Below are 22,381 nucleotides of genomic sequence, written 5' to 3' on the forward strand. Positions count from 1 at the left end.
GTCTTTTAATCCTAACGCATTTCGAAGGCATAGTCTTCTTCATCAGAGGCTGAAAAACTGCAAATCAGTGCTTCCCGATTCGAACTTCCATTTAAATTAGTTCATGACACGCCCCTTGATGGGCAGTTCATATGACACAGTGCTTTATGTGAGTTGTATTCCTTCCGCGAAATTAATCCTCAGATGGATGCACTTTTAATGTTGCTTACGGAGTGGCTTTCCTAAATCCGATGTTGCCGCTCCACATCTGTGACTCCGTGAATACGGAACCTTGTGGCCCCCAGTTATGTCGAGGTGGTGCACGCTTGGCAACGGGCCGTCTGCCTCATAGATTCAGCTCCAAAGTTGTTCCAGCAGTAAGCAGCACTCGACACAGCAGCACGCTGAAATCAGACTTTATGGGTACGGAAGGGAACACCAGTCAATTATTAATCAGCAGATTCGTCTTTTAATCCTAACGCATTTCGAAGGCATAGCCTTCTTCATCAGAGGCTGACAAACTGCAAATCAGTGCTTGCAGATTCGAACTTCCATTTAAATTAGTTCATGGCACGCCCCTCGATGGGCAGTTCGTATGACACAGTGCTTTATGGGCGTTGTATTCCTTCGGCGAAATTAATCCTCAGATGGATGCACTTTTAATGTTGCTTACAGAGTTCCTTTGCTAAATCCGATGTTGCCGCTGCACATCTGCGACTCTGTAAATATGGAGCCTCATGGGCCCCAGTTATGTCGAGGTGGTGCACGCTTAGCCCCGGCCTGCCGCCTCATAGATTCAGCTCCAAAGTTGCCCCAGCAGTAAGCAGCACTCAAAACAGCAGCACACTGAATTCAGCCTTATTGGTACAGGAGGGAACTCCAGTCAATTACTAAGCAGCAGATTTGTCTATTAATCCTAACGCGTTTCGAAGGCATAGCCTTCTTCATCAGAGGCTGACAAACAGCAAATCAGTGCTTGCCGATTCGGACTTCCATTTAAATTAGTTCATGGCATGTCCCTTGATGGGCAGCTCGTATGAGACAGTGCTTTATGGGAGTTGTATTCCTTCTACGAAATTAATCCTCAGATGGATGCACTTTCAATGTTGCTTACACAGTTCCTTTCCTAAATCCGATGTTGCCGCTCCACATCTGAGACTCTGTGAATACGGAGCCTCGTGGCCCCTAGTTATGTCGAGGTGGTACACGCTTTTGCGCCGGCCGGCCTCCTCATAGATTCAGCTCCAAAGTTGCCCAGCAGTAAGCAGCACTCAAGACAGCAGCACGCTGAAATCAGCATTTATTGGTACGGAAGGGAACCCCAGTCAATTACTAAGCAGCAGATTTGTCTTTTAATCCTAACGCGTTTCGAAGGGATAGACTTCTTCATCAGAGGCTGACAAACTGTAAATCAAGGCTTGCCGATTCGAACTTCCATTAAAATTAGTCCATGGCATGCCCCTTGATGGGCAGTTCAAATGACACAGTGCTTTATGGGAGTTGTATTCCTTCGGTGAAATTAATCCTCAGATGGATGCACTTTTAATGTTGCTTACACAGTTCCTTTCCTAAATCCGATGTTGCCGCTCCACATCCGCGACTCCGTGAATACGGAACCCCGTGGCCCCCAGTTATGTCGAGGTGGTACACGCTTGGCGCCGGCCACCCTCCTCATAGATTCAGCTCCAAAGTTGCCCCAGCAGTAAGCAGCACTCGAGACAGCAGCACGCTGAAATCAGCCTTTATTGGTACGGAAGGGAACTCCAGTAAATTACTAAGCAGCAGATCCATATTTTAATCCTAACGCGTTTCGAAGGGATAGCCTTCTTCATCAGAGGCTGACAAACTGCAAATCAAGGTTTGCCGATTCGAACTTCCATTTGAATTAGTCCATGGCACGCCCCTTGATGGGAAGTTCATATGACACAGTGCTTTATGGGAGTTGTATTCCTTCAGTGAAATTAATCCTCAGATGGATGCACTTTTAATATTGCTTACGGAGTTCCTTTCCTAAATCCGATGTTGCCGCTCCACATCTGAGACTCCGTGAATACGGAGCCTCGTAGCCCCAGTTATGTCGAGGTGGTACACGCTTGGTGGTGGGCCGGCCGCCTCATAGATTCAGCACCAAAGTTGCCCCAGCAGTATGCAGCACTCGAGACAGCAGCACGCTGAAATCAGCCTTTATTGGTACGGAAGGGAACTCCAGTCAATTACTAAGCAGCAGGTTCGTCTTTTAATCCTAACGCGTTTCAAAGGCATAGCCTTCTTCATCAGTGGCTGACAAACTGCAAATCTGTGCTTGCCGATTCGAACTTCTATTCAAATTAGCTCATGGCACGCCCCTTGATGGGCAGTTCGTATGACACAGTGCTTTATGGGCGTTGTATTCCTTCGGCGAAATTAATCCTCAGATGGATGCACTTTTAATTTTGCTTACGGAGTTCCTTTCCTAAATCCGATGTTGCCGCTCCACATCTGAGACTCTGTGAATACGGAGCCTCGTGGCCCCCAGTAATGTCGAGGTGGTACACGCTTGGCGCCGGCCGGCCTCCTCATAGATTCTGCTCCAAAGTTGCCCCAGCAGTAAGCAGCACTCGAGACAGCAGCACGCTGAAATCAGCCTTTATTGGTACGGAAGGGAACTCCAGTCAATTACTAAGCTGCAGATTCGTCTTTTAATCCTAACGCGTTTCGAAAGGATAGCCTTCTTCATCGGAGGCTGACAAACTGCAAATCAAGGCTTGCCGATTCGAACTTCCATTTAAATTAGTCCATGGCACGCCCCTTGATGGGCAGTTCATATGACACAGTGCTTTATGGGAGTTGTATTCCTTCGGTGCAGTTAATCCTCAGATGGATGCACTTTTAATATTGCTTACGGAGTTCCTTTCCTAAATCTGATGTTGCAGCTTCACATCTGCGACTCCGTGAATGCGGAGCCTCGTAGCCCCCAGTTATGTCGAGGTGGTACACGCTTGGCGGCGGGCCGTCTGCCTCATAGATTCAGCTCCAAAGTTGCCCCAGGAGTAAGCAGCACTCGAGACAGCAGCACGCTGAAATCAGACTTTATTGGTACGGAAGGGAACACCAGTCAATTATTAATCAGCAGATTCGTCTTTTAATTCTAATGTATTACGAAGGCATAGCCTTCTCCATCAGACGCTGACAAACTGCAAATCAGTGCTTGCAGATTCGAACTTCCATTTAAATTAGTTCATGGCACACCCCTTGATGGGCAGTTCGTATGACACAGTGCTTTATGGGCGTTGTATTCCTTCGGCGAAATTAATCCTCAGATGGATGTGTGGAAATATGGATTTTTATGATCAGTTATGTCCCCTATCTTGGACCCCAACGGTTTCATGTATAAATCACAAGTACATGTATGTTCCCTCCAGTTCCAGTTATAAAGACGCAAACACATGTGCGTCCACCGCCAACATGTCCTCTTTCAGATCCGCCATGAATGGGCCGGATATTCCATTCCTAAGTACGAAAGGCCACCGGCTTTATATGGTTCACTTATGCCATTTTACAGTCCAGGCAAGTAGGCCCTGATTCCGCCATCAAGCTTTTCCTGCCTTCTGCCTCTGAAAGCTCCAGTCTGAGCTCGCATCTGTATCCATGAACTTTGTCCTACTCCCTGCGCAGCTAACGGTGTCTGACATCAGCCTGTTGCCTGCCAAAAACTGTATTTCACCTTCGAAATTATCTGCTCCGCTCCCTACCCAATGCATTCCTGTCTAGTAGTTTAAGTAAACATTCTTCCAGCTACCGAGCGAAAGGCCCGGCTTCTCTGTCTTTATGCAAGTAATTCATAGCCCTGTTACTATGAAAGATTTCTGCCCCCGCATATTGTGTAGACACTTAGACGCTTGTACACGCACTCACAGTCAGTATAGTCAGTATCGAATAAGATTCTACTCTAAGAGACCTCTCTTTTGGATAACATAGTTCTTTAAACATAGGATATTAGATATGATTTGGGATTAGGTTGACTTGACCCTCCAGACTTCTGTCGCCACATGTAGAGCTAAATGTCAAGTCCCCTTCACCCCCTAGTTGCACGTCAATCACACGTCATGCTGCTGCGCGCGCATTTCTGCCAAGTATTTCTGCTGACATTGCGAAATTCTTTCATGGAACCACCCTATTATGACATCATACCTGATGACGTTCTTTAGTTACGCCCAGTTACACCCACTTTTGCTACGCATGTATGTTTTATCTTTACTATCAATTGTTACGCCTCCTGCATTTGCTTCACTGTAATGCCTATTGTATAAAAATGATTACTTATCAATAAAGTACGGTCTTCACTTCCTGAACCTTCGTGGTGATGGAATATGGAGCTCATCGATTTAAATTGATTATGGAATAAAGCCCGTTCCGAACCTCTAATACCACGGATTCTGCCTCTTATTTTACTGAGCTATTGTTATAGATTTTCCGCATCAAATTAAGTTCCGGTAATTAAATTATTTACCACATAAATGGCGCCCGAACAGGGACACTTTCTCATCTCACGCGCCGGCGGTGCGTTGCAGGCCCGGTCTCCTGTCACAGCTGGACGGACAACAACGCGTACCCACAGGATTTCCTGTATCTCCCTCCTGCCGAGCGGGGGTAACTGAGGCTGCGATCAACACCCAGACGAGGCGGTGAGAAGTGCGAAGTATCCCGACCAGAGCCTAGCTGAGAGAGCAAGATCCGAGGTATACAGAGGCCCACCAGTTTCCGAAGTTTCCGAAGTTCCGAGTCGAGTCCAGTCCGGTTCAAGTTCAGTTCAGTTCCGAGGCCTTCCGTTCCGAGCTACCCGGTGAGTACCATTATCGGGGAGGCGTTCTGACGTGCACATAGGTTGTGCCGGTCAAGACGGGTTTGGGTACACAAATCCGGTCTGCACTGTTTCAGCAGTGTATCTGTACTGTTTAGCAGTATATCAAGTATGTCTAGTATATAATTCAGATTTACCTAGTTAGTATCGAGTATTATGCCTAGTGACTAGTTCTCTAATTGGCCATCATTGTCTATTTCATTTAAATGTTAAATGTTAAAATGTTTTAAATATGTTCTGTATATTGTGGTGTGAATGACTGTTCATTATTGTGTTTTATGGTATTAAACGTGTTCAAAATTAGGTATCAGATCAGTTCTCAATATGCCGCTCTTTTCGAAATTAAGACAGATCACAACTAGAAAAGGGGTACTCGAAGAAGCTGTTCCCATTCCTCCTAGGGACACTCCAGGGTACTTCATGTATCATAAACATGGCCTAGACGCCATATTATTTCTTGATCTATGGGTAGACTACACTAAGGAATTACCAGAAAGTCAGAGGTGGCCCGCAGCTGGGACCTGGGATGCAGATTGCATTATGAAAGTAGAAGAAGGATTGTGGAAAAAGAAAGCTAGACAGTCACAGAAAGATGCCATTGAATTATGGCGTAAAGAATCATATAGACGCACAGAAAAAGCGCTCAGACAGGAAGAGAAAAGTAAGGAGAATTCAAATAAAGTTCGAGAAAGTGTATTAAGTGAAGAAGGTAATAGAGTAAAGTCAGAACAAACAAACAGACAAAGAAATGCCCTTGTGAATGGTATGTATCCTCTTCTGGCCGAAGGATTACCTAAGGCTACTCCGGAAATACCAAAAGACTTGCCACCCCCATTGTTTCCGATAAAAGTACATCCCAAAGGGCATCCCAGATCCGCAGAAGATGTTTTTCTTTCCTCTTATTTAGACGACGCAGCTCCCGAGTATGCTAATGCTGCGCCACATAGACCGTCTGCCGAGGGGGTTCAACGCCAAGACCCTCCTTCGTCTGTACCTCTGCAACAGCAAACCCCGACACAAGTTCCGGCAAGCACATCTGTTTCTACATCTGCATCCACACCTATGGTTGCTATATCACGTTCAACGAATCCTTTCACATCCAGCACCCCAGGTGGTGCTACTGGAGGTACATCAAGCATTTTTTCTACGCCACCCAGAACAAGTAAACTTTCCTTTCAAGAATTAGCCCACCAACGTACACCCAAACTAGTAACTCCCAACACGCTCAAGGAACTTCTAATAGATTGTAGATATGACCCTGTGCCCGGAAAAGGGGACGAAATGATGCTGGCATCATTACGTATCCGACGAGCTGCAATATACTTAGGGAAGCTACCAGGAATGACTGCACATTTAGAAAATATATATCATTTTGTTCAGTCAGGGCGAGACCCTGAGAGTATTAACAGAGCCATGGAGTACCAAAAAGTGGAAATCCAGGGGGAACTGTTACGTTTCCTCATAAACTGTGTGATCAGAAATCAAGATCAACCAGGGGTAAGTCCGGAAGAAATGCAAATTCTTACCACATGGGGTAAGAATATTTCAGAGGGGAGACACGATAAACGATCATGTATAGTAGCTATGAGCCGAAAGATCCGCAAAGAAATAGAACGAATACACGAAGAAAGATTAGCAGTAGACGAACCTGAACAAACTGAGGACGAGGAAGAATTAGAACTGCACACAGGACAGTTAGAAACTATGGCCTATGTAGGTAGAGGAAGATCTTGCAATAATACTAGATGCTTTACTGATCCGATATGTCCGATACGTTCAGATAATAACAGAAAATTCCAAACTCCTATAATAAATATAAGGTCCCCCGAACATTCGTTCCAAGCCGCAGACAAATTACTCCGAGAACGAAGGGGTTATCATATACTCGATTCTATGGACGAACAAGAATTAGCCAGGTCAGCCGTACACTGGGTTGATAGTCCTGGAAAATATGGTGATGATACACTAGCACATACGTTTTTGAACCTCGCCCCAGATGAACAGCGTTTAGCTGGTATCTATATGATTCAACAACTCCTTATATTATATAAAAGCCAACACTCCGATCCTGGCCCCTTACCTGATATATTGACTGAATTACTCACGAATAAATGGAGAGGTTCCGGTACTAAGTTAATTAGAGAAATACTAGAATCTAGAAGACAGTACATTCTTTTTGTATGTCCTGAACATGTCTCACTGCCCATCAAGGAAAGAACGACGTATTACATGGATAGACAGAATCCCTTACGAGAAGTGCACCCGATAAAGGGTGATGACAATGAGTTTAAACGTGTGTTTGTATACATACCCATATCCAAAATAGAACTATTAGAAATGAAGAAAGTGGTACCCAGTCATGACAAAGACCCAGCGGGTTTCCACCGTGAAATTAAAGATATGTTACTCATGGGAGAATATACCTACCCCGACATTATGACAATATTGAAGGTATTAATGCCTGCGGGCATTTACGAAAAACTCAAGGAAAAGGATTGGGAGGTGGGAGACCAGAAGATAGATTGGACAGCATTAGAAAACGAAGAAAAAGCTCGAGGTCCAGGTTCAGGGCTCGGGGACAAGACCAAAGCACTACCAGGTCTACTAGTACAGGTACTGCCACGTTTATTAACTACGAAAAAGGAAGACTGGGGTGCAATCTCAGCCTGTAAACAAAAATCAGATGAAGACACTAGTGATTTCTATTCCCGATTCGAGAAATGTTTTGGTATAAATAGTGGAATAAAAGCAAGTAGCGAGTCGTATCCACATCTGTTTGTGACAAAGTTAGTTGAAAATGCCTTGCCCCAAGTTAAGAATAGAATATTGAAGTTCGAGAGTACCTGGCAAGGTAACACTCCATCACAAATGTTACAAATGCTACAGTACCATCACAATAGGATTAGAGAAGAACAAGAACATGAACATAGACGCATGAAAGACACGAAAATGAAAATGCTAGTTTCCCAGACAGTGCCAGCCGACGGTCATAAGAAGGGTATAACACAGTCCAGTGTTTCAACAGGTCCTGTAAAAGGGACGTGCAACTATTGTAAACAGCCAGGTCATTATGTACACGATTGTCCAGTTTTAAAACATAATATTGCCACAGGTAACGCAAAAGAAAGACCACGACCAATTAGACAGGATCAGAACCAACAAGGAGCCCCGCAGCATGCACAGTCCATGCCAGCTCCGCAACAGTCTATGCCAGCTCCGCCACCGCAGCCTATTGCTGCCACACAAACAACGACCCGACAGATGTATCAGACCGCACAGTATGACTATCCTGATTATCAACGATACTCATGAAACAGCCTAGAGAGGGAAGTTGGCTTACCCCTTATTGAGGTCCCTGTAGATCAAGAAGGACCTTATGTACACAGTGAACTGTTAGGTCAAGATAGAAAATTCTTACTTGATACAGGGGCAAGTCGAACAACAATAAAACGTAGTGAAGTTCCAGGGGCACCCCTCTCAGGCACACAGAATATTTCCCTTGGCTTTTCAGGAAAACCCATCATTAACGAAGTAACACAGCCTCTTCCGCTTACGATTGGTCCCTTGACACGAACTACAGATTTATTACTTACTAAATCATGTCCAGAAAACTTGTTAGGCATAAAAACTTTGAAAGCTCTAGGAGCTATTATATGTTGTTCTCCGGAAGGAGTAAGATTGTTTTTACGTGATTACAAAGGGCACTACGTGTCCCGAGACATGGATCACCGACTACAGACTTTACCGACACATTTATGGGCACAAGGCCCTACAGATGTTGGTTGCATGAACATTACACCATATCGAGTCACACTAAAGGCAGGAGTGGTACTTCCACGAATGCGACAATACAAGTTACCCCCAGATGCTGTAGTGGCTTTACTACAAATCATTGACGAGCTTATTACCCAAGGAGTGGTTGTGGAAACTGACTCCAATGTATGTAATTCACCGATAATTCCGATTCTTAAACGAACCGATCCAACAGCCCCGCCAGTATATCGATTGGTTATTGATCTGCGCGAATTAAATAAATGCATAGTACCACAATACCCCGTAGTCCCAGACATTTCTTCATTACTGACAGCCATTGATTCCGAAGCAACATTCTTTACTGTAATTGATCTCAAGAATGCCTTTTTCAGCGTCCCAATAGATCCGGAAAGCCAATACTTGTTCGGATTTAGTTTAAATGGACGTAGCTTTAAATTCACACGCGCACCTCAAGGATTTACCGAAAGCCCCAGCATCTATAGCCAAGCACTGAAACGAGAACTCGACAGTATCCGCATGCCAGTCAACACTGCCCTGCTTCAATATGTCGATGATCTGCTGATCACCGCTAGAAGCGAACCTGAATGTGAAAAAGCCTCACTGACGGTTTTACAATTTTTGGCCGAAAAGGGGCACACGGTGTCCCCTTCTAAGCTGCAATTCTGTGTCCAGCGAGTTGTTTACCTTGGTCACTCGCTGTCCAAGGAGGGAAGGCAGCTTACACCAGATCGCATCCAGTTAATTGCTAATATGCCAATACCCAAGACACAAAAGGAGGTGCGGGCTTTCATAGGCCTCACTTCATATTGTAGGCAGTGGATCCCTCAGTATGCATTTCTAGCAAAACCACTCATTCAATTGACAACACAGGAGGAGACCACATCGACTGTTCTCCCTTGGACTCAGGACCATACACAAGCTTTTGAAAGCCTAAAGAAAGCCTTGTGCCAAGCACCTGTTTTAGCAACACCATGTTACAATAAACAGTTTACACTCTTCGTGACAGAACGCGAAGGTACTGCCTTGTCAGTACTCACACAGGAACAAGCAGGATCACACAAACCATGTGCTTATTTTTCTAGTACATTAGATCCCGTAGCTCAGGCTTTGCCTGCGTGCCTGAAATCAGTGGCAGCAACGGCTTTAGCAATCAGACAAAGTGATGCCATAGTATTAGGACATCCATTGACAGTACAAGTACCACATGCAGTAGAGGTTCTCTTGAACCGCACACAAACACAACACTTGACTATAGCACGACTTACTGGTTACGAATTAACATTGTTTCAGCCACATATAGAAATCAGACGTTGTAGTACATTGAATCCTGCCACACTGTTACCTATAAATGGAACAGACCCACTAGCACATGATTGTATTGAAGTTATCACTATCACGACGAAACCCAGACAAGATTTGACAGACGTCCCATTGTCAGACCCAGACCTGACGTTGTATGTAGATGGTTCATGTATGAGAACAGGTACAGGAGAGCTAGTGGCCGCTTACGCAGTCACAACAGACACTGAAATCGTTGAAACAAATTGCATAAATACCTTGTCAGCTCAAGCCGCAGAGCTCATCGCTCTGACACAAGCCTGTATTCAAGCCACAAATAAAAAAGTCAACATATACACGGATTCACGTTATGCATTCGGAGTTGTACATGACTTCGGCGTGCTGTGGTGAGAGAGAGGTTATTTAACTTCTCACGGTGCCCACATTCAGCACGGACCCCTCATTCATGCCTTATTAGATGCAATACATTTACCCACTGCAATATCAATTATGAAATGTAAAGCTCATACGAAAGTTACTGATATCATTTCTCAAGGCAACGATCTAGCTGACAGAACAGCTAAACAGACTGCTCAAACTCGAACATCCGACATGACAAAGACAATAGTCCCGACACCAACATATTGCATGATGGTTAAGGATCCCGCTCTTGACGTAATCGACATACAGACACATGCTACACCAGACGAAATAAAGAAATGGACTGAATTAGGAGGGATCCAAACGGATCAAGGATGGATGACGAAGGAAAAATATGTATGGTTCCTTCCTGATTCAATGGTCCAAGTCGTTATTAACACTGTACATAGTCCAGCGCATCTAGGAGAAAAAGCTATGCTAGACAGCATTCAACACATTTGGTTCAACAAACATTTACGAGCAGCAGCTAAACAAAAAGTTCGTACCTGTATGATCTGTTGTCAGTTTAACCCAGGTAAAAGCATTCCCGTAGAGCAGGGTGGATTTCAGCCTCCTGATCACCCTTTTGAAGTCATCCAGATGGATTATATCCAGATGGAACGATGTCGAGGATTCAAATATGTTCTCGTAGTTGTCTGTGCTCTTTCCCGTTGGACAGAGGCATACCCGGTTTCAGATTACACTGCCCCGACTACTGCCAAACAGTTAGTTCGAGAATTCTTCCCACGGTACGGTTTACCACGTGTTGTCTACTCAGATAACGGCCAGCCGTTCTCATCCGAATTAATGAAACACGTTTCACTTTTGTTAGGCTATCAGTGGAAATTTCACTGTGTCCGACACCCCGAGGCAGCAGGTCTCGTGGAAAGACATAATCAGACCCTGAAAATTAGATTGTCCAAAATTTGTAGAGAGAAAGGTGTCGACTGGGTAGTAGCCTTACCCGTTGCACTCTTTTACATGAGAATGGTAGCACACTCTCGAACAGGGCTATCCCCGTATGAGGTGATCTTCGGTAGACCACCAAATATGTGGGGGACGCCTATACCACGCAAAATAACTGATATTGACTGTAATATGCTGACAGATTACTTGGCTTCCTTGATGTCTGCACTACAATCTTGTCGTTCACAGGTAGCTGCAGCCTTTCCCGACAACACAGAGGTGAAACCCCATGACGTAATTCCAGGGGATTTGGTTTTAGTGAGGAACTTTGACCGGAAGTCTCAACTGGATCCTAGGTGGAAGTCGCCTCAACTCGTATTGTTAACGACGAGGACAGCCGTAAAGATCGAAGGACGAAAAGGCTGGATACATTCAAGTCATATCAAGAAATTTCATGGACTACCGTCAGACGTAAACGACACACCTTGCGTGTCTTCCCCGATTGACTCAAAACTTCCTTTGGTTGAACTGAATAACCACGAACTATATAAACTAAAACTTAGGTCTAACAAGTCAGGCAATTTGATTGTTTAAGTCCTCTCCAAGGTGAATCGGTCGAATTTGTCTCTGACATGTATCCCTTGGACCTGTATAGAGAAAGAAACAGAAGGATAAAATTGAAACGACATGCGTACTGTAAATCACTGCGTAGTCATTGCACAGTGACGTTATTAATTTTGTTTTTCTTAAGTCTTTTAATAATTATTGCAAGTATATTGTTGCACACATATTATCCTATTTCTAGACATGTTTATAATGTTACTGCTGAACATTCTTTTAGTGAATTACCTCCGCATGAGTTGTCTTATAGATTTGCGCTGCGCAATAACACGTTTATTAGTATGTTACATCATTCCCATCAGGTTAGCAATGCTACAAATTGTTGGATATGTGGTCGACTCCCTCCCTATCAGAACTATAAAGGAATTCTACCTCTCTTTCCATACCCGTTCACACACAACGGCTCCTGTGGAGCATGGTTTAGTTTAATTAATTCCCTAGATTCGAATTCTGCAGTTTACAAGTTCATATGACACAGTGCTTTATGGGAGTTGTATTCTTTCAGTGCAGTTAATCCTCAGATGGATGCACATTTAATATTGCTTACGGAGTTCCTTTCCTAAATCCGATGTTGCAGCTTCACATCTGCGAAGGGAACTCCAGTGAATAACTAAGCAGCAGATTCGTCTTTTAATCCTAACGCGTTTCGAAGGCATAGCCTTCTTCATCAGAGGCTGACAAACTGCAAATCAGTGCTTGCCGATTCGAACTTCAATTTAAATTAGTTCATGGCACGCCCCTTGATGGGCAGTTCATATGACACAGTGCTTTATGTGAGTTGTATTCCTTCTGCAAAATGAATCCTCAGATGGATGCCCTTTTAATGTTGCTTACGGAGTGGCTTTCCTAAATCCGATGTTGCCGCTCCACATCTGCGACTCCGTGAATACGGAACCTTGTGACCCCCACTTATGTCGAGGTGGTGCACGCTTGGTGGCGGGCCGTCTGCCTCATAGATTCAGCTCCAAAGTTGCCCCAGCAGTAAGCAGCACTCGAGACAGCAGGACGCTGAAATCAGACTTTATTGGTAAGGAAGGGAACACCAGTCAATTATTAATCAGCAGATTTGTCTTTTAATTCTAACGCATTTCAAAGGCATAGCCTTCCCCATCAGAGGTGACAAACTGCAAATCAGTGCTTTCAGATTCGAACTTCCATTTAAATTAGTTGATGGCATGCCCCTTGATGGGCAGTTCATATGACACAGTGCTTTATGAGAGTTGTATTCCTTCGTGCAAATTATTCCTCAGATGGATGCACTTTTAATGTTGCTTACGGAGTGGCTTTCCTAAATCCGATGTTGCTGCTCCACATCTGCGATTCCGTGAATACGGAGCCTTGTGGCCCCCAGTTATATCGAGGTGGTGCACGCTTGACGGCGGCCTGGCCACCTCATAGATTCAGCTCCAAATTTGCCCCAGCAATAAGCAGACCTCGAGACAGCAGCACGCTGAAATCAGACTTTCTTGGTACGGAAGGGAACTCCAGTCAATTACTAAGCAGCAGGTTCGTCTTTTAATCCTAACGAATTTCAAAGGCATAGCCTTCTTCATCAGAGACTGACAAACTGCAAATCAGTGCTTGCCGTTTCGAACTTCCATTTAAATTAGTTCATGGCACGCCACTTGATGGGCAGTTCATATGACACAGTACTTTATGGGAGTTGTATTCCTTCGGCGAAATGAATCCTCAGATGGATGCACTTTTAATGTTGCTTACAAAGTTCCTTTCCTATATCCGATGTTGCCGCTCCACATCTGCGACTCCGTGAATACGGAACCCCGTGGCCCCCAGTTATGTCGAGATGGTGCACGCTTGGCGGCAGGCCGGCCGCCTCATAGATTCAGCTGCAAAGTTGCCCCTGCAGTAAGCAGCACTCGAGACAGCAGCACGCTGAAATCAGCCTTTATTGGTATGGAAGGCATCTTCAGTCAATTACTAAGGAGCAGATTTGTCTTTTAATCCTAACACGTTTCGAAGGCATAGCCTTCTTCATCAGAGGCTGACAAACTGCAAATCAGTGCTTGCCGATTTGAACCTCTATTTAAATTAGTTCATGGCATGCTCCTTGATGGGCAGTTCGTATGACACAGTGCTTTATGGGCGTTGTATTCCTTCGGCGAAATTAATCCTCAGATGGATGCACTTTTAATTTTGCTTACGGAATTCCTTTCCTAAATCTGATGTTGCTGCTCCACATCTGAGACTCTGTGAATATGGAGCCTCGTGGCCCCAGTTATGTCGAGGTGGTACACGCTTGGCGCCGGCCGGCCTCCTCATAGAATCAGCTCCAAAGTTGCCCCAGCAGTAAGCAGCACTCGAGACAGCAGCACGCTGAAATCAGCCTTTATTGGTACGGAAGGGAACTCCAGTCAATTACTAAGCAGCAGATCCGTCTTTTAATCCTAACGCATTTTGAAGGGATAGCCTTCTTCATCAGAGGCTGACAAACTGCATATCAAGGCTTGCCGATTCGAACTTCCATTTAAATTAGTCCATGGCACGCCCCTTGATGGGCATTTCATATGACACAGTGCTTTATGGGAGTTGTATTTCTTCGGTAAAATTAATCCTCAGATGGGTGCACTTTTAATATTGCTGACGGAGTTCCTTTCCTAAATCCGATGTTCCCGCTCCACATCTTCGACTCCGTGAATACGGAGCCTCGGAGCCCCCAGTTATGTCGAGGTGGTACACGCTTGGTGTCGGGCCGGCCGCCTTATAGATTCAGCTCCAAAGTTGCCCCAGCAGTATGCAGCACTTGATACAGCAGCACGCTGAAATCAGCCTTTATTGGTACGGAAGGGAACTCCAGTCAATTATTAAGCAGCAGGTTCGTCTTTTAATCCTAACGCATTTCGAAGGCATAGTCTTCTTCATCAGAGGCTGAAAAACTGCAAATCAGTGCTTCCCGATTCGAACTTCCATTTAAATTAGTTCATGACACGCCCCTTGATGGGCAGTTCATATGACACAGTGCTTTATGTGAGTTGTATTCCTTCCGCGAAATTAATCCTCAGATGGATGCACATTTAATGTTGCTTACGGAGTGGCTTTCCTAAATCCGATGTTGCCGCTCCACATCTGTGACTCCGTGAATACGGAACCTTGTGGCCCCCAGTTATGTCGAGGTGGTGCACGCTTGGCAACGGGCCGTCTGCCTCATAGATTCAGCTCCAAAGTTGTTCCAGCAGTAAGCAGCACTCGACACAGCAGCACGCTGAAATCAGACTTTATGGGTACGGAAGGGAACACCAGTCAATTATTAATCAGCAGATTCGTCTTTTAATCCTAACGCATTTCGAAGGCATAGCCTTCTTCATCAGAGGCTGACAAACTGCAAATCAGTGCTTGCAGATTCGAATTTCCATTTAAATTAGTTCATGGCACGCCCCTCGATGGGCAGTTCGTATGACACAGTGCTTTATGGGCGTTGTATTCCTTCGGCGAAATTAATCCTCAGATGGATGCACTTTTAATGTTGCTTACAGAGTTCCTTTGCTAAATCCGATGTTGCCGCTGCACATCTGCGACTCTGTAAATATGGAGCCTCATGGGCCCCAGTTATGTCGAGGTGGTGCACGCTTAGCCCCGGCCTGCCGCCTCATAGATTCAGCTCCAAAGTTGCCCCAGCAGTAAGCAGCACTCAAAACAGCAGCACACTGAATTCAGCCTTATTGGTACAGGAGGGAATTCCAGTCAATTTCTAAGCAGCAGATTTGTCTATTAATCCTAACGCGTTTCGAAGGCATAGCCTTCTTCATCAGAGGCTGACAAACTGCAAATCAGTGCTTGCCGATTCGGACTTCCATTTAAATTAGTTCATGGCATGTCCCTTGATGGGCAGCTCGTATGAGACAGTGCTTTATGGGAGTTGTATTCCTTCTACGAAATTAATCCTCAGATGGATGCACTTTCAATGTTGCTTACACAGTTCCTTTCCTAAATCTGATGTTGCCGCTCCACATCTGAGACTCTGTGAATACGGAGCCTCGTGGCCCCTAGTTATGTCGAGGTGGTACACGCTTTGCGCCGGCCGGCCTCCTCATAGATTCAGCTCCAAAGTTGCCCAGCAGTAAGCAGCACTCAAGACAGCAGCACACTGAAATCAGCATTTATTGGTACGGAAGGGAACCCCAGTCAATTACTAAGCAGCAGATTTGTCTTTTAATCCTAACGCGTTTCGAAGGGATAGACTTCTTCATCAGAGGCTGACAAACTGTAAATCAAGGCTTGCCGATTCGAACTTCCATTAAAATTAGTCCATGGCATGCCCCTTGATGGGCAGTTCAAATGACACAGTGCTTTATGGGAGTTGTATTCCTTCGGTGAAATTAATCCTCAGATGGATGCACTTTTAATGTTGCTTACACAGTTCCTTTCCTAAATCCGATGTTGCCGCTCCACATCCGCGACTCCGTGAATACGGAACCCCGTGGCCCCCAGTTATGTCGAGGTGGTACACGCTTGGCGCCGGCCGGCCTCCTCATAGATTCAGCTCCAAAGTTGCCCCAGCAGTAAGCAGCACTCGAGACAGCAGCACGCTGAAATCAGCCTTTATTGGTACGGAAGGGAACTCCAGTCAATTACTAAGCAGCAGATCCATATTTTAATCCTAACGCGTTTCGAAGGGATAGCCTTCTTCATCAGAGGCTGACAAACTGCAAATCAAGGTCTGCCGATTCGAACTTCCATTTGAATTAGTCCATGGCACGCCCCTTGATGGGAAGTTCATGTGACACAGTGCTTTATGGAAGTTGTATTTCTTCAGTGAAATTAATCCTCAGATGGATGCACTTTTAATATTGCTTACGGAGTTCCTTTCCTAAATCCGATGTTGCCGCTCCACATCTGAGACTCCGTGAATACGGAGCCTCGTAGCCCCAGTTATGTCGAGGTGGTACACGCTTGGTGGTGGGCCGGCCGTCTCATAGATTCAGCACCAAAGTTGCCCCAGCAGTATGCAGCACTCGAGACAGCAGCACGCTGAAATCAGCCTTTATTGGTACGGAAGGGAACTCCAGTCAATTACTAAGCAGCAGGTTCGTCTTTTAATCCTAACGCGTTTCAAAGGCATAGCCTTCTTCATCAGTGGCTGACAAACTGCAAATCTGTGCTTGCCGATTCGAACTTCTATTCAAATTAGCTCATGGCACGCCCCTTGATGGGCAGTTCGTATGACACAGTGCTTTATGGTCGTTGTATTCCTTCGGCGAAATTAGTCCTCAGATGGATGCACTTTTAATTTTGCTTACGGAGTTCCTTTCCTAAATCCGATGTTGCCGCTCCACATCTGAGACTCTGTGAATACGGAGCCTCGTGGCCCCCAGTTATGTCGAGGTGGTACACGCTTGGCGCCGGCCGGCCTCCTCAAAGATTCTGCTCCAAAGTTGCCCCAGCAGTAAGCAGCACTCGAGACAGCAGCACGCTGAAATCAGCCTTTATTGGTACGGAAGGGAACTCCAGTCACTTACTAAGCTGCAGATTCGTCTTTTAATCCTAACGCGTTTCGAAAGGATAGCCTTCTTCATCGGAGGCTGACAAACTGCAAATCAAGGCTTGCCGATTCGAACTTCCATTTAAATTAGTCCATGGCACGCCCCTTGATGGGCAGTTCATATGACACAGTGCTTTATGGGAGTTGTATTCCTTCGGTGCAGTTAATCCTCAGATGGATGCACTTTTAATGTTGCTTACGGAGTTCCTTTCCTAAATCTGATGTTGCAGCTTCACATCTGCGACTCCGTGAATACGGAGCCTCGTAGCCCCCAGTTATGTCGAGGTGGTACACGCTTGGCGGCGGGCCGTCTGCCTCATAGATTCAGCTCCAAAGTTGCCCCAGCAGTAAGCAGCACTCGAGACAGCAGCACGCTGAAATCAGACTTTATTGGTACTGAAGGGAACACCAGTCAATTATTAATCAGCAGATTCGTCTTTTAATTCTAATGTATTACGAAGGCATAGCCTTCTCCATCAGACGCTGACAAACTGCAAATCAGTGCTTGCAGATTCGAACTTCCATTTAAATTAGTTCATGGCACGCCCCTTGATGGGCAGTTCGTATGACACAGTGCTTTATGGGCGTTGTATTCCTTCGGCAAAATTAATCCTCAGATGGATGGACTTTTAATGTTGCTTACGGAGTTCCTTTCCTAAATCCGATGTTGCCGCTGCACATCTGCGACTCTGTGAATATGGAGCCTCGTGGGCCCCAGTTATGTCGAGGTGGTGCACGATCGGCCCCGGCCTGCCGCCTCATAGATTCAGCTCCAAAGTTGCCCCAGCAGTAAGCAGCACTCGAGACAGCAGCACGCTGAAATCAGCCTTTATTGGTATGGAAGGGAACTCCAGTCAATTACTAAGCAGCAGGTTCGTCTTTTAATCCTAATGCGTTTTGAAGGCATAGCCTTCTTCATCAGAGGCTGACAAACTGCAAATCAGTGCTTGCCGATTCGAACTTCAATTTAAATTAGTCCATGGCACGCCCCTTGATGGGCAGTTCATATGACACAGTGCTTTATGGGAGTTGTATTCTTTCGGTGCAGTTAATCCTCAGATGGATGCACATTTAATATTGCTTACGGAGTTCCTTTCCTAAATCCGATGTTGCAGCTTCACATCTGCGAAGGGAACTTCAGTGAATAACTAAGCAGCCGATTTGTCTTTTAATCCTAACGCGTTTCGAAGGCATAGCCTTCTTCATCAGAGGCTGACAAACTGCAAATCAGTGCTTGCCGATTCGAACTTCAATTTAAATTAGTTCATGGCACGCCCCTTGATGGCCAGTTCATATGACACAGTGCTTTATGTGAGTTGTATTCCTTCTGCAAAATGAATCCTCAGATGGATGCCCTTTTAATGTTGCTTACGGAGTGGCTTTCCTAAATCCGATGTTGCCGCTCCACATCTGCGACTCCGTGAATACGGAACCTTGTGACCCCCACTTATGTCGAGGTGGTGCACGCTTGGTGGCGGGCCGTCTGCCTCATAGATTCAGCTCCAAAGTTGCCCCAGCAGTAAGCAGCACTCGAGACAGCAGCACGCTGAAATCAGACTTTATTGGTAAGGAAGGGAACACCAGTCAATTATTAATCAGCAGATTTGTCTTTTAATTCTAACGCATTTCAAAGGCATAGCCTTCCCCATCAGAGGTGACAAACTTCAAATCAGTGCTTGCCGTTTCGAACTTCCATTTAAATTAGTTCATGGCACGCCACTTGATGGGCAGTTCATATGACACAGTACTTTATGGAAGTTGTATTCCTTCGGCGTAATGAATCCTCAGATGGATGCACTTTTAATGTTGCTTACAAAGTTCCTTTCCTATATCCGATGATGCCGCTCCACATCTGCGACTCCGAGAATACGGAACCTCGTGGCCCATGGTTATGTCGAGGTGGTGCACGCTTGGCGGCAGGCCGGCCGCCTCATAGATTCAGCTGCAAAGTTGCCCCAGCAGTAAGCAGCACTCGAGACAGCAGCACGCTGAAATCAGCCTTTATTGGTATGGAAGGGATCTCCAGTCAATTACTAAGCAGCAGATTTGTCTTTTAATCCTAACACGTTTTGAAGGCATAGCCTTCTTCATCAGAGGCTGACAAACTGCAAATCAAGGCTTGCCAATTCAAACTTTCATTTAAAGTAGTCCATGGCACCCCCTTGATGGGCATTTCAGATGACACAGTGCTTTATGGGAGTTGTATTCCTTCGGTGAAATTAATCCTCAGATGGATGCACTTTTAATATTGCTGACGGAGTTCCATTCCTAAATCCGATGTTCCCGCTCCACATCTGCGACTCCGTGAATACGGAGCCTCGTAGCCCCCAGTTATGTTGAGATGGTACACGCTTGGTGTCGGGCCGGCCGCCTCATAGATTCAGCTCCAAAGTTGCCCCAGCAGTATGCAGCACTCGAGACAGCAGCACGCTGAAATCAGCCTTTATTGGTACGGAAGGGAACTCCAGTCAATTGTTAAGCAGCAGGTTCGTCTTTTAATCCTAACGCATTTCAAAGGCATAGCCTTCTTCATCAGAGGCTGACAAACTGCAAATCAGTGCTTGCCGATTCGAACTTCCATTTAAATTAGTTCATGGCACACCCCTTGATGGGCAGTTCATATGACACAGTGCTTTATGTGAGTTGTATTCCTTCCGCGAAATTAATCCTCAGATGGATGCACTTTTAATGTTGCTTACGGAGTGGCTTTCCTAAATCCGATGTTGCCGCTGCACATATGCGACTCTGTGAATATGAAGCCTCATGGGCCCCTGTTATGTCGAGGTGGTGCACGCTTGGCCCCGGCCTGCAGCCTCATAGATTCAGCTTCAAAGTTGCCCCAGCAGTAAGCAGCACTCAAAACAGCAGCACACTGAAATCATCATTTATTGGTACCGGAGGGAATTCCAGTCAACTACTAAGCAGCAGATTCGTCTTTTAATCCTAACGCGTTTCGAAGGCATAGCCTTCTTCATCAGAGGCTGACAAACTGCAAATCAGTGCTTCCCGATTCGGACTTCCATTTAAATTAGTTCATGGCATGCCCCTTGATGGGCAGCTCGTATGAGACAGTGCTTTATGGGAGTTGTATTCCTTCTGCGATAATAATCCTCAGATGGATGCACTTTTAATGTTGCTTACGGAGTGGCTTTCCTAAATCCGATGTTGCCGCTCCACATCTGAGACTCTGTGAATATGGAGCCTCGTGGCCCCAAGTTATGTCGAGGTGGTACACGCTTTGCGCCGGCCGACCTCCTCATAGATTCAGCTCCAAAGTTGCCCCAGCAGTAAGCAGCACTCGAGAGAGCAGCACGCTGAAATCAGCCTTTATTGGTACGGAAGGGAACTCTAGTCAATTACTAAGCAGCAGATTCGTCTTTTAATCCTAACGCGTTTCGAAGGGATAGACTTCTTCATCAGAGGCTGACCAACTGCAAATCAAGTCTTGCCGATTCGATCTTCCATTTAAATTAGTCCATGGCATGCCCCTTGATGGGCAGTTCAAATGACACAGTGCTTTATGGGAGTTGTATTCCTTCGGTGAAATTAATCCTCAGATGGATGCACTTTTAATGTTGCTTACACAGTTCCTTTCCTAAATCCGATGTTGCCGCTCCACATCCGCGACTCCGTGAATACGGAACCCCGTGGCCCCCAGTTATGTCGAGGTGGTGCACGCTTGGCGGCGTGCCGGCCGCCCTATAGATTCAGCTCCAAAGTTGCCCCAGCAGTAAGCAGCACTCGAGACAGCAGCACGCTGAAATCAGCCTTTATTGGTACGGAAGGGAACTCCAGTCAATTACTAAGCAGCAGGTTCGTCTTTTAATCCTAACGCGTTTCAAAGGCATAGCCTTCTTCATCAGAGACTGACAAACTGCTAATCAGTGCTTGCCGTTTCGAACTTCCATTTAAATTAGTTCATGGCACGCCCCTTGATGGGTAGTTCATATGACACAGTACTTTATGGGAGTTGTATTCCTTCGGCGAAATTAATCCTCAGATGGATGCACTTTTAATTTTGCTTACGGGGTTCCTTTCCTAAATCCGATGTTGCCGCTCCACATCTGAGACTCTGTGAATACAGAGCCTCGTGGAACCCAGTTATGTCGAGGTGGTACACGCTTGGCGCCGGCCGGCCTCCTCATAGATTCAGCTCCAAAGTTGCCCCAGTAGTAAGCAGCACTCGAGACAGCAGCATGCTGAAATCAGCCTTTATTGGTACGGAAGGGAACTCCCGTCAATTATTAAGCAGCAGATTCGTCTTTTAATTCTAACGCATTTCGAAAGGATAGCCTTCTTCATCGGAGGCTGACAAACTGCAAATCAAGGCTTGCCGATTCGAACTTCCATTTAAATTAGTCCATGGCACGCCCCTTGATGAGCAGTTCATCTGACACAGTGCTTTATGGGTGTTCTATTCCTTCGGTGCAGTTAATCCTCAGATGGATGCACTTTTAATATTGCTTACGGAGTTCCTTTCCTAAATCCGATGTTGCCGCTCCACATCTGCGACTCCGTGAATACGGAACCTCGTGGCCCATGGTTATGTCGAGGTGGTGCACGCTTGGCGGCAGGCCGGCCGCCTCATAGATTCAGCTGCAAAGTTGCCCCAGCAGTAAGCAGCACTCGAGACAGCAGCACGCTGAAATCAGCCTTTATTAGTATGGAAGGGATCTCCAGTCAATTACTAAGCAGCAGATTTGTCTTTTAATCCTAACACGTTTTGAAGGCATAGCCTTCTTCATCAGAGGCTGACAAACTGCAAATCAAGGCTTGCCGATTCAAACTTCCATTTAAATTAGTCCATGGCACCCCCTTGATGGGCATTTCATAAGACACAGTGCTTTATGGGAGTTGTATTCCTTCGGTGAAATTAATCCTCAGATGGATGCACTTTTAATATTGCTGACGGAGTTCCATTCCTAAATCCGATGTTCCCGCTCCACATCTGCGACTCCGTGAATACGGAGCCTCGTAGCCCCCAGTTATGTCGAGATGGTACACGCTTGGTGTCGGGCCGGCCGCCTCATAGATTCAGCTCCAACGTTGCCCCAGCAGTATGCAGC

Source organism: Triturus cristatus, chromosome 1_2, assembly GCF_964204655.1.
Source record: "Triturus cristatus chromosome 1_2, aTriCri1.1, whole genome shotgun sequence".
Lineage (NCBI taxonomy): Eukaryota > Metazoa > Chordata > Amphibia > Caudata > Salamandridae > Triturus > Triturus cristatus.